Genomic DNA, 13,022 nt, shown 5'->3' on the forward strand with positions numbered 1-13,022 from the left:
GATTCATTTGGGAGTAATTGTAATAGGAATGACTCCAAGAGTCACTTCTCACATTTGCACGCTGGACACACTCATTCATCAGACTGCAGGAATATTGATGAAATATTTTGAGGTCATCACAGTTTTTGCATAGTCTCCATGCCCAACATTTGCACTGTAACCATCTGATTCTGATGCTATCACATCCCAGCATTGAGAAGGTAATTTCACCAAGAAAATGGAGTACGTGAATAATTAAACTCGAGTTCGCAAAAGAAGGCCACACAAGACACCATTCAGGTTTAGGCTGCCACCACAATATCCAGCAATCACAGATACGAAATTTAACCCAAGATAAGCTTAAAAATAGACAACATGGAACTAGTACAGGGCATTCCCTGAGAGGAAGCTTCTTCTTAAGTCTTCTATCCATTGATCACAGTGTTGTTGCTTGATGCCCTTCCTTCTGCACCAGTTTCATCTTGATTGGCCTTCTGGAGGAGCTCTGCCGTCACATCCGAAGGAGAGAGGCCGCATCTATTGATAGCCACATTTTGAATTTCAATTATAGGGATCTCAGGGAAAATACCCTCTGTTTTTTCAAGAGTGCCTAAGCCAGGGAATTCAATTTCTTGATCAAGTGCAGGGAGGAGTAGTTTACCAGTCAGCTGGGAATGGCTGGCAACCTCCTTGTGTTATTGATGCTTAGGCCTACCTTTTTCCTTACAAGTTCACGTACCATAGGGTATAAGGATGTAGCACTAATGTGCAGAAGGTGATGGAGTGGTCAATTTCCATGTAGCTTGCTAGCAGTGCAGTGTTATGCATGTGAAATTATAGCACGAGTAATGCCAGGTAAGTTTAGCATGTTTGGATTGCATTTTCATGCACAGGGCATAGTTTGGAGTTTGCTAGCAGCACTAGTACACAGAACTAAAATTACTGAAGCACAATTTGTGGATAACTAGTGACAGAAGGCATAATGTACTTTGTACTTATATGATGGGGTAAAGCTGTTGTTCTATTAGGATGCTGCACAGGCGATATTGAAGTTTGAAATGGAAATTAGCTTATTATAGTAAGCTTATATTTGTCACCATGAACTTCCTGTGCTCCATTAGTCTTTGATTGTGCTGGCATCCTAAGACTATTGATCCATTGCATGATCATTTTAATATCCGGTTCTTGCATTCTTACATCATAAGATTATAGCTTCATGCATAGCGCATAGTTCATTAATAGCATATCTGGAAGCATAATTTCTGTGGCCCTACGTTTTCATAAAGTTGTGACCTTTCTGCTTTTTACAGAAGTTATTGGTGTTAGTGCACAGGAGCAGATTGTAGTAGATGCATCCAAGCAATAGGCAGTAGATGCTAGATATAAGATTTTGAATTGAAGCAGCATTATTTTACTAAACTAATAATTGATCTCTTTAGTTCTTGCTGCAATTGAATTAGTTGTGTTCGATGTGATGTCACAAACAGGTAGGGCTATGCTATGAACATGATTGAGTTATAAGCTTCAAGCTTCATGCACGGTGCATGGTCAATGGCTGTCAAGGATTGAACAACTCAATTGCTCAGTTTTTACCGAACCTGTAATATTTCTGCAATTAGATGCTAAATAATCTTGAAAGCAAAGTATTTTTGTGTTAAACCAAGTAATGGTTCTCAATGTCATTACTTTATTAAGCATGGAGATTAAGATTCGACTCAGTACATAGCTAGGTTCGGTACCAAGTGTAGTTAGTTCATATCATTTGTTATGCTAGTATGCGGTGATTGCATGTTGTTACCCTCTATTTACTTCTCCGATCTGGTGTGTCCATTTGGTAAGAGGGATGCTAGAGATTTATGTGCAATTTGCTTTGTTTGTAATGTCATCCCTGCTGTGTACTTCAGGTGATGAAGCTCCAAGTCCCCAACTAGCTTTGGTTTTGAATGATCGTTCCTCGCCCTTTAGTTCTGTTTCTATGCTTATTTCCTTTTGTGTGTGCCACGGATTATGCAAATTGCAGAGTTTAAATTCTAATATCACTATGCGCATTTATTACTAAGTTCATCTTGCCTGCGTGATTGCTGGCTATGTTAGTGTTTTGTCCATGTTATTGATCGTTTGTTCATGTTATTGTTGTGATCCTTTATGTCCATATACATGTTATTGATGCTTGGAAATAGGCTTAAATTTTTCCTTGCAAGTTCACCTACAGATGCTAAAGGATTAAGTACTAATGTGCAGAAGCTGATAGTAGTCAAGTTTCGTGTAAGTTGCTGATTGTTCCATGCCATACATATGAAATTGAAGCACAAGCAAAGCCAGATAACTTAGCATGACTGCACTGTAGTTTCACGCACAGGATAGGTTTGTTAGTAGAACATATGGAATTAAATAATTGCAGTACAATGTTTGGATAAAGATAACTAGTAACAGAAGCCATGATTCACTCATTATTTATATCATTATATATGTGCTGAGTCAAAGCTTGTGATGTGATATGCTGCACACATTAGACATTTACGTTTGTTACGGAACTAATGTTATATAAATATAGTTACCTCATTATAGTTTGTTCCTGCAAACTTCCTGGGTTATATTTGGTTATTATTGGATACGACATCCAAATATAGGCATATTACATTATTGCATGATCACATTTATTATTAGGTCTTACGTTATAGCTTCGTGCGTAACGCATTGTTCATTAATAGCATATCCAGAATTAAAATTTCTATAGTATTATGTTTTGATAAAGAAGCCATGACGGTTTCTGCCGTTTAGAGCAGTTAACTTATAAATGTAAATACAGAGCAGCGGACGCCCAATCAATATATACTAGTTTCTAGATGTTAAATTTTGGAATTGAAGCAGCGTTCTTTTAGTAACTGTATTAATTTGTATTGTTAGTTCATGTGATGCACTAATTGTGTTGGGTGTGGCGTCAAAACACAGGAAAATATTATTAACATTTTCAAGCCATAACTTTGGACTTTATGCATAGTTCATGTCTCTCTAAGATTAGTCCACTATCACTTAGTTTTTTGTGAGGTTCTAATATTTCTGCATTTACTCTGCTCACATGTATATTGACATTGTGCTGCATGCTAAACATCAAGTTTTCAAAGTGAAATAGTGTTATTATGTTAACTAAGAAACCCAATATTTTACTTGATTGAGGAACATGATTGTGACTCAGTGATGGGATCATCTTCCTCTGTTTGATGTGGGTGCGGTTCATCTGCAGTTTACATTTCTACTGTTGGCATTTTGCTTTAGCATGTCCGGTGGTTTCTACTTCCCACTTGACTTGTCTCTGATGATCTTGGCCTCTAAATCCTAAATGTTGCACTTTGATGATCTTTTTGTAAGAAAATTGTGTGGGCAGTTACATCCAAACTTTAGATTCAGAACAATATGATTGAATTGTGAAATTTTACACAAATTGTTGCACGACTGTGATTTACATGTGACATATGTGTGCAGAACTATAAAAAAATGGCAGATAGGTATGGTTTTGGCATTTTATTTTACCAGTTGAGCATGTCGTGATGAAGAATCATGCTAGCGTTTTTTTAATTCATGTAGCACTATTGTAAACATAATCATTGACTTTTGCATATTGTGATAAATGATAAATTCTTTTGATTTGTATTGACAGCTTACGATATCTGGTTCCTCTGTTTTAACATGAGGTGATTGTTCCAAATGCATGCATACGCCGACAAGGTAGTACAAGCCCATAGGGAATTGATGGCAGTTTTATAGTGAAATTTATTATACTTGCATATGTTCACTGTCATGTGTTCCTTTTTATAAGATGCAATCCCGTAAAAAAATGTTCAGTCTTGCAAAAAATATCAATATCTTCTGAGTTCTGAATTTTAGTTATGTTTCCCTGTTAATTCAATTTATCTTGTGATTTTCATGCTGAAAGCAGAAAAGGCTGTTAGTCTTTGTCTCATCCTGTTGGATGTTGCTGAATATACCTTTTTTTTTTGTTCTTTGCACTTGTATCATCATGTTATATGCTCTCGCTGTCAAAATAGCTAGATTCTCCAATGCCAACCATTTGAGATTTGCCAGATGGAGGTGACTGCCTATATTGTGATTGTTGCCTTTTTTATTTATATTATGGACTTGCACTCTGTTGAATTTTATATTTAGTGAACTCTATATATTGGTTATCGTGGTTAACTTTGTAGAAGATGCTAAATGCTGGTTAAGTGGATTTTGATATTCTAGGTGTTTTTTTCCTAAGAAATGTATTCTGTTAATTTTCGTATGATGGCATTTTCCCATCATTGGTGTATATGAGAGAGCATCTCTTGTTCTCCGTTGTGCATTATTTGTAAATTTGGATTACAAGGGTTTGTTGTGTGGTTCTGTGCTATTGGCTATTGCTAATCATTCTGATTGAATGGTTTATTAGTCCTATCGTTAACTTGGCACGCAATTTCCAGAGTCTTTTCATGGTTCAATTTGTTTGCGTATTCAAGGGCTTTTGTCCCTGTACTACGGCATGCTAGATATGACCTGAACATTGTATTGAAATATGCGGATTCACTTGGTTAACATGGTTATTGAATCCAAAGATCATTGGAAATTGTTCCTCTACAATTTCATGGATGGTAGGGTAGCAAGCATTCGACATTTCAAATCTCAAACTTTTTTGCCTTTTCGAAACAAGGATTTGACGCCCAATTCACCGATTCTTAGTAGACATGGAATTGCCTTGCCATCGACGAGTGATCCCGTTCGCTTGTGCTTAACTTTTCCTTCCAGGTGACATCTTCTACGTAAAATGGTAGCTACATACTAAACACCAGAGTGAAAAGAGGGGCGGCATAATGTCGATGACAAGCTGTGTTTGATTTGAAGCACAATTTGTTTTCAAACCACCCACCGTTTACCAGAAGGGAAACGGTTTTCTTTTTACCGTTTGGATTGGCGTCTACCGTTGTCATCAACCGGCGCCTCTACAGTTCATTTCTCTGAGCCGAAACGTATCTGTATTTTTTTATTACTTTTTTTTTCTGAAAGAAAGTGTATCTGTATCGTCTCCAGATCATTTATACTTATACATACAGCTAGGAGAAAGATATGGCCCGTTGGATACTTGGCCACATCCTGCTGGTTCCGAATAAATGCCTGCTGAACTTGCAAAGATTTGCTGGTTTGTATTCAGATATCTGGTATAGTGGTATTGGAGAGCGAGCCCACCGTTTCGGCCTTAAAAAAATGAGCACCACGCGCCCCGTGCCCCCAACCTCGCGTTTTATACGTGCATGAGCGCCACCGCTCTCCACGGTCTCATTCGCATCCGCGCCGCCGCCGGCCACGGTAAGGAGAGGAGCACTTGGTTCCGTGCAGCCACCGAAGCCGTCGTCGTCGTCGTCGTCGTGAGCCGCGGAAGATGGGCAGCAGCAGCAGCAAGCCCGCGCCCGCCGAGGCGAAGGTCGCGCTGATCCCGGCGCTCGACGGCTCCGGCTCCGGCTCCGGCTCCGGCCCGTCGTCCGCGCTGGCGCTCGCCGCCTCCAGCTCCTCCCCGTCCGCGCTGGTGCAGCCGGGGAGGAGGACTTACTCCATCTTGCAGGTAGTCCGTGCCATGTTCCACGGCGCGCCGGCCATCCCGCTCCTCGAGGACGGGCACCCGGCCGGCGCCGAGGAGGCGCTGCGGCTGGCCTCCCGGGGCCGGGTCCGCGGCTTGGTGGTGGGGACGGCGAACAGCTACCTGCGCTCCTGCGGCCGGATCCCGATGGTGTTTCCGGAAGGCTCGCTGGACCTCAACGCCGCCGTGGCGCAGCCCCCGCCGGAGCGCGGCCTGCTCCCCGTCCCTGTGACCTGCGCCCACTGCAGCCGTGGATTCTGCTTCGGCGTGTACGAGGTCCCCTGTCTCATGCCTCCCCCGGGGTACACCTACCCGGAACCCCCCGTGCCGGCCACCGCAGACCTCCTCGCGCCGCCGCCGGTGGCCGTGCTGCTGACCTGCACCTGCTCCAACCAGCACCACTTCATGGTCAGCATGGGCATGCTGAGGCTGCCGCACGACGCGCCGTCGCTGGTGTGGAGGCGCCGTCCTTCTTCTCTGGGCGTCGCGGGCGGCGCTGGTGGTGGCGTGCAGCGCCGTGCTACGGTGCCGGCGCCGCCTCCGGGGCCGTCGGCCTCCGCTGGCTCTAAACGGAAGAACATCGTGATGCCCGGGGACGAGGACATGGTCCGTCTCAGCTTACGCTACAAACATGATCCTCTAGCATTAACTCTTGGCTGATGGTGAAAGAGGCGGCCGGAATCTTGCCGGAGTCGTCGTCTTCGATCGACCGGTGGCGTTTTGTGAACGCATGCATCAAATAAATCAACATCCTGCGCGCTAGCTAGCTAGCTAATTATCCAGAACCCAGTCTTATGGCAATCGTAGTGTTAGCATGCATCTCATGTTCGTCGATCTCTGCACTCTCCGGCATTTTAATTAAGCTTTCAATTTCTGTGGTTCTTCTTTTATTTAATGCTACTATTTGGTAATGTGTGTGTTGTCATCTTCCAGTCGAGTCGTGATTTGTGAGAGGGTTATCAAGCATGCATGTATCAGACTATATGTCATCAACATCTATCGTATCAATTATTATCATGTTGCTTATCAGCTTTATAGCGATGAAATATTATTGGTACCTCGCTCTCAGGTCGAGAAAAAAAAAAAGGATTGATCTGGGCTTCTAAATGAAAAGTACTAGCTTTGATGTTTATTTGCATGCTGTATGAATTATGGGCATGGCACATCAAGCATCAAGCTAGTTATATATACACAAATCCAATAGTAGCAAAGATCAATTTGACGGCGACCTAAGAAATTTCAGAGACGTACGGCACATACAGACAGAAACACTGATATGAGTGATATATACGCATAAAAATTCTGATGTGCCATTGCAATCATCATGTAATTAAAGTGTATTTGACGATGAGAGGGAATACAATAATACATATGACTGAGCCCAGGTCGATCATGAAACAACAAGAAGAGGAAAAGCAGGTCCCTTTTTCAGAGGGGGGTAGCCTCAACAAGCATATGTGTATTTATTCCTCCTGGCATGCAGCCGATTATGAAGAAATAACACATCAACGACGACAACGAGGTTTGCCCATATATGTTGAAACAGCATAGTGGGAGTTCACGTACCGCACTCATGACTCATGAGATTAAACCAATTCGATCGTTGGCCATAATAAAACACAAATAAAACTATGTACCAACTACGTACCAAGCCACCGAACTGAACGGGCAAGGGAAAAAAAACTATCTGCTGCTCTTGACGATTGAATTAGTTCGCTCAAGAGCCTTTATTTGCAGAAATTAGATGTTTAAAGATAATTATAGCTCCGTGTCCAGGACCCTTTGCTCTGTTACAGCGGTCAAGAAATTCTGACAGATGTGAAGAAGATAACATCTAATGAAGTCGCATCTATTCCAACCGAAATGAAATACTCTGTCATAAAATTTAAGAGAGATTCTGCCTATGCGAGTGGATGAGTACTTGTCTTGCATAAGCTAAAGTTGAGTACTAAACTTTAGCGCATATTGTCACTGTATATATGCTACAATTTTTGAGTCTTTGTACTACCATTTGGATGAGCCAGTTCTAAAAATTAGCACTTGGATCCAAAAGGGAAGTGTATATATGGTTAGAATCTCTTATATTTCAGGATGGAAGCGGCAATATATAGTAGGCATTTCAAAATCACCACTATATAAAATATAATATCAATAAGTGAAATTACTGCCTTACTATCCAGATATACGCCAAAACATCATTGCATTATACCAAGATATTTCCTAAGTTCATGTACATCGTCATGTACATGCATGTTTCCTAAGTAAGTTTGTCGAGTTCATGTACATCGTCGTCACAGCTATTCGTTCATGTACATCACCGTCACAGCTACCGTTCATGTACATCGCCGTCACAGCTATCGTCGTGTGTAGAGTTTGGCGAGTGCCGCATTCGGCAAAACCTTTGCCGAGTGCAATATGAGCTTTGTGAGTGTTTCGGACACTCGGCAAAGAAGACGAGTCATGTAGTGTTTGGAACACACACAAAAAATGAGATGCAAGTTCTTCCTAAATAAGTTTGCTCCTACCTTTGTTGAGTGCGATATGGGTTTTGTTGAGTGCATTTACCTTAGCACTCAACAAAGTGACCATTCCCAGGTTCCTGGGAAAGAACTTCGCCGAGTGCCAAGGCAAAAAGCACTCGGCTAAGTAATGGAGTTTGCCATGTGCCAGAAGGCAGGCACACGGCAAAGTGCCCATCTTGGCCGTGTGCCAGCTGGACGACACACGACAAAGTAGAGGATTTTGTCGAGTGCCTTTCTGTTTGGCACTTGGCGAAGTCGCTGTTACCGGCAGTTTGGCCTAGCCCCTTACTTTATTTTGCCGAGTACCTGATAAAAGGCACTCAACAAAACCTTCTTCGCCATCACAACTATCGTTGTGTAGAGTTTATCGAGTGCAATATGGGCTTTGCCGAGTGTTTCGGACACTCGGCAAATAGGACGAGTCCGATAATATTTGGAACACACACAAAAAAAAGAGATGCAAGTTCTTCCTAAGTAAGTTTGCACCTACTACTTACATAGAGGAACAGTATTTCAAATTACTTGGTTGCCATCGACACGTATACTCGTTCGACACATGTGCCTTTGGTCGGTCAGAAACTGATCGATGAACAAAGGCAAGCAGGAGCCGCACCCAAGCAACGGTCGTCTGATCATAATGGAGTTTGCCGTGTGCCAGACACACGGCAAAGTATGTCATGTGTCAGCTGGATGACACACGACAAAGTAGAAGACTTTACCGAGTGTCTTTCTGTCTGTAACTTGGCAAAGTTGCCGTTACCGGCAGTTTAGCCGGGTTCCTTACTTTATTTTGCCGAGTGTTTTTTTGGCATACGGCAAAGGTTTTGCCGAGTATCCGATAAAACTCGCCATCACAGCTATCACCGTGTAGAGTTTGCCAAGTGTTTTGCCGAGTGCATTATGGGCTTTGCGAGTGTTTCGGACACTCGGCAAAGAGAACGAGTCCGGTAGTGTTTGGAACACACAAAAAAAAAGTGATGCAAGTTCTTCCTAAGTAAATTTGCTCCTACTACCTACATAGAGGAACAGTACTTCAGATCACTTGGTTGCCATCGACAAGTATACTCGTTCGACACAGGTGCCTTTGGTCGGGAGCCGCACCCAAGCAACGGTCGTCTGATCGTATGGAAGACATGGCACACACGCCATCCACGCAGCATGCTCCGTCCGAATTCTGATAGAAAAACGAATGAAACGGCATGAATCAATGCTGGCGAATTGATAAGCCCCAACATCAAAAGCTGCTAAAATTCTCGCAGCAAATAATCACAGCTCAGGCTGGCTGCTAAAATTTGGCGGCCCTGCGTTTCATGATCGATGCGAAGCTGCGTGCATGGCGTGGCCCCTTCCCCGACCCCCTCCCGTCTCCGCTCCTCTATATAAACCCACCCCACCAAACGTCCAAACCACACCCACTGCACAAGCGGAGGAAAGCCCCCTATACGCATGCCATGGCCTTCGTCTGCCGGCTCTGCGGCGTGGTGAGGCCCTCGACTGAGCTGCTCACCGAGCACTTCCTGGAGCACGGGTGGGCGCCGCACCGGCGCTCCGCAATGCCGCCGGCAGCCCCGCGCCCAGTGATGCCACCCGTACTCCGGGCGCCACCGCCGACGATGGCTCCGGCCCAGCCTGTGCCGCCGCGCCCGACACCGCCGCCCGTGCAGCGTCCTGCCTCGCCGCCGGCGCCGGTGGCATTCGGCAGTCCCGGTAGCACGATCCGGATGGTTCCGCTTCGTCCGAACCCTGCCTTCTGGGCGAGGCACCGCTTGGGCCTGGAACCCTTTGTGGAGTACCTGAGCATCGATAGGCCGAGGCCGGCGTCACCGTCACCCTCCTTTGAGGACTGGATCCAGGCAGACCTGGAGTCGTCCGAGGATGAGGATTGAGCTCGCTGCAGATCGAGAGAGCAACTTACTTTGGGAGACTCTCTCTCTCTCTCTCTCTCTCTCCCTCTCCCCTCTCCCTCTCCCTCTCCCTCTCTCTCGATGTGTTGAGAACTTGAGATCTGATCGTGCGTGTATGGTAGAGCTATCTTATATTTGTACTGCATTTCGCCAAAAGGATAATAAAATAAAATTTTTAGATGTGGTCTCGTACTATTTAATTAATAATTATATATTATAATCAATAAGTTCAAGTTTAATAATTATATATTATAATCAATAAGTTCAAGTTTGTCATGTCACATTTCTACAAATCCAATTTTCCCCATTTGTTACTGGAGGATATATAAGCTATCCTTGACACTAATAACGCTTCAAGTTTGTATTCTTCAGCACAGAGAAGAGAATCACATCTTTCACTCATCACTAGACTCTTTTGTTTGTGTAGTATGATTAATTTCCCTCAAGGCTACCAGATCCATTTCTCATCAGTCAATAATGCACAACCTCCTTTAGTTAACTACATGCTGATTTCTTCATGTGATGATCAATTAATCCAGCTAGCTCACTTCAATAGTTTGTGTCCATATATATGTTCTTCTAAGGCTACAAATAATTCTAGTTGTCTTTTTTGTTGTCGTGTGCATTTAGGGGCAGTAAATTAAAGAGTCTTAATTTTTTGCCTAAATAATTTAAAGGCCAGACTTTAATATTTTATAATTTTGAGTTAAAAAATTAAAAATAAAGTAGAATTGTGAAAAGAGCATTAGAGCTATGGCTCATCACCACCCCTGTGTGCATTTGATGTGACAAGAAGTGCGTCCGCCTCACGCAATGAAGCAGAGCCAAATGCCATGTCATCCTTGCCATACAAACAAATCGACCGAGGCCAAGCGTCCACACATGACACGACACACTCCTCCATTGCTTTCCTCTGCTAATAATACACACCCTTCTCCTTCGACGGTGAGACCGGTGCCAAGCAGTGCCCTTGATACTGTGCCGCTGCAGCTGCACGCTGGCTCGCTGCCCACCGTGGCGGTGCGTGGCCAAGGAGGACTGCTGACAATGCAGGATGCACCGGCCGATGCCTCGACGCCCGCAGGAAGAGCTAGCATCGAGCTTCATAACTCCAATACCCCCTCATCATTTAGAGGCTGGGCAATATCTCTGCGGCGAAAGTGCTTGCCGTCGTCAACGGATGGCAGGTTAGGAGCTCATCCATGAAGTTGTTGGAGAGGCAAACACCATGCAACAACGCGTATTCACTGTTGGCAGGTTAATTTGCACTTGCATACTTTGTGCTCGACTCTATGTCTCTCTGGTGTGGTCGTAGTTCGCTTTGTCGTCTGTCCTTGGTTTTGTTCAGTTTGCATGGAATTTTTGGTCCAGTTAACTAAATTCCAGTTTGATTCAAACCTGCTAATAATAAGCACTTCTGATGTTTAACATGGGTGGATCTATTCCCTTTTCAGATTACATACATGATGGTTGCTGTAGTGTGATGAAGAAGATGCCCTGGGTCTTTTCTCAAACATGCTGGTTCTGTGGTTCATTTCTGCTTTTCCCCCTACATTATATTGATTTCTAATACGGTCATTGATGGGGAAATATGAGGCGTATTTTCATCATCAGCATGGACTCTAGGGACTAGTGTGTCCTGAGCTCATCACGCCGTTGTTCTAGCTCTACAAGGATAGGATAAGTTGCTAAAACAAACGGATGGGAGGATCGACCCATTCAGTAGAATTTCGAAGAAAGACTGTTGGCAACATGCGGAGACATTGGCCCCCTTTCAAATAAATGCGGGCAGGGTAGAGCTCCGTATACTAAACTGAGGAATTACTTAAGCTCCTGGCTTCCGACAACTCAAAGCCGTTGCACCGACAGATACCGCTCCTAAACATAAGGGAGGGATTGGGGGAAAGGGGCCAGGCCTATCATCATATAAATAGGGTTGTAGAAAGACCACCGCTTCCTGACACGATTGCCTCTTTATTTATATAGATAGATATGTGAAATTAAGAACATCTACATGACAGAGTTTGTTGGTTTCACATTTGTTTCGTTTCTATGCACCCAGTCTTATTTTGTATATTTCTTGACTCATTAATACTCTCTTAGGTTCAAACCTTATTATCTTGCAGTTGATGGATAGCAGCAGAGATTTCTAGAATTATATATAGCTTCCATCGGAGTTCAAGCAATTATATATATTGTTGGATCAACCAGCATAGCACAACAAAAAAAAAATGAAAAGATTGTGACTGCTTACAATCTTTTTCTCTATCTAGTTTATGGGTGAGTCATGTGTCGTTGCATTTCCTGCTCACTGCCATTTTTTTGCTATAAGGCGTTTGGAGCTCTAGACATGAAATGATGAAAACACATGTAAATGTAAATTAAGTTTCATACATATAGTCTTTTTCACATATATATACATACTTTTGCCATACCAGCTTTAAGGCTCTTTGCTGTGTCATTATTATGGATGGTCCAAAGTATTCCCTATCTGGCACACGCCATATTTACCGGCGCGGCTAAGCACGGCCAACGTCCTAGTATTCTTGACAACAGCCATTGCATAGAGCCACCCCTCATTCATCATAAGTCTATCGCAAAAAAGTAGATGTCTGTTAGACATCTACTTTTTTTTTCTCTAGCTTCACAAGCCTCATTTAGGGACACTGATGATCGTTATTTTGAGTATTTTGATTCCTAGCTTCTTTGAATTTCATGATGACGTACTCTCTTTAAACTTGTGTAACTTTGTTTAAGCTAAAATTTAGTCATGACTAAAAAAACTTTAGCACTAGTCCATCCAAAAAGAAGTGCTAATAGGGTAGGCTAAACTTTAGCCAAGATTTAAAAACTTTAGCAATGATATAAGTGATAATTAATAGATGGTAAAATTTAGCATTCAATTTTAGCCTATCCAAACAGGCCCAATTTATGATTTGTCGACTGGAGATGGGAGTGTATCAAGGAGCGGTCATCGCTAGGTTGGACGCCAAGCTTTCTTATATTAGG

The 13,022-nt window shown here is 43.2% G+C and overlaps 1 long non-coding RNA gene across 1 annotated transcript; it reads right to left on the reverse strand.

Annotated features, from left to right (window-relative positions):
- Positions 1 to 204: 204 nt before the first annotated feature.
- Positions 205 to 672, reverse strand: LOC120657025. Its single transcript, XR_005668061.1, has 2 exons — positions 641 to 672; positions 205 to 516 (listed from the first exon to the last, which is right to left on the reverse strand). It is a non-coding gene; the product is annotated as an uncharacterized LOC120657025 (long non-coding RNA).
- Between the last annotated feature and the right edge of the window lie 12,350 nt (positions 673 to 13,022).

Source organism: Panicum virgatum, chromosome 1N, assembly GCF_016808335.1.
Source record: "Panicum virgatum strain AP13 chromosome 1N, P.virgatum_v5, whole genome shotgun sequence".
Lineage (NCBI taxonomy): Eukaryota > Viridiplantae > Streptophyta > Magnoliopsida > Poales > Poaceae > Panicum > Panicum virgatum.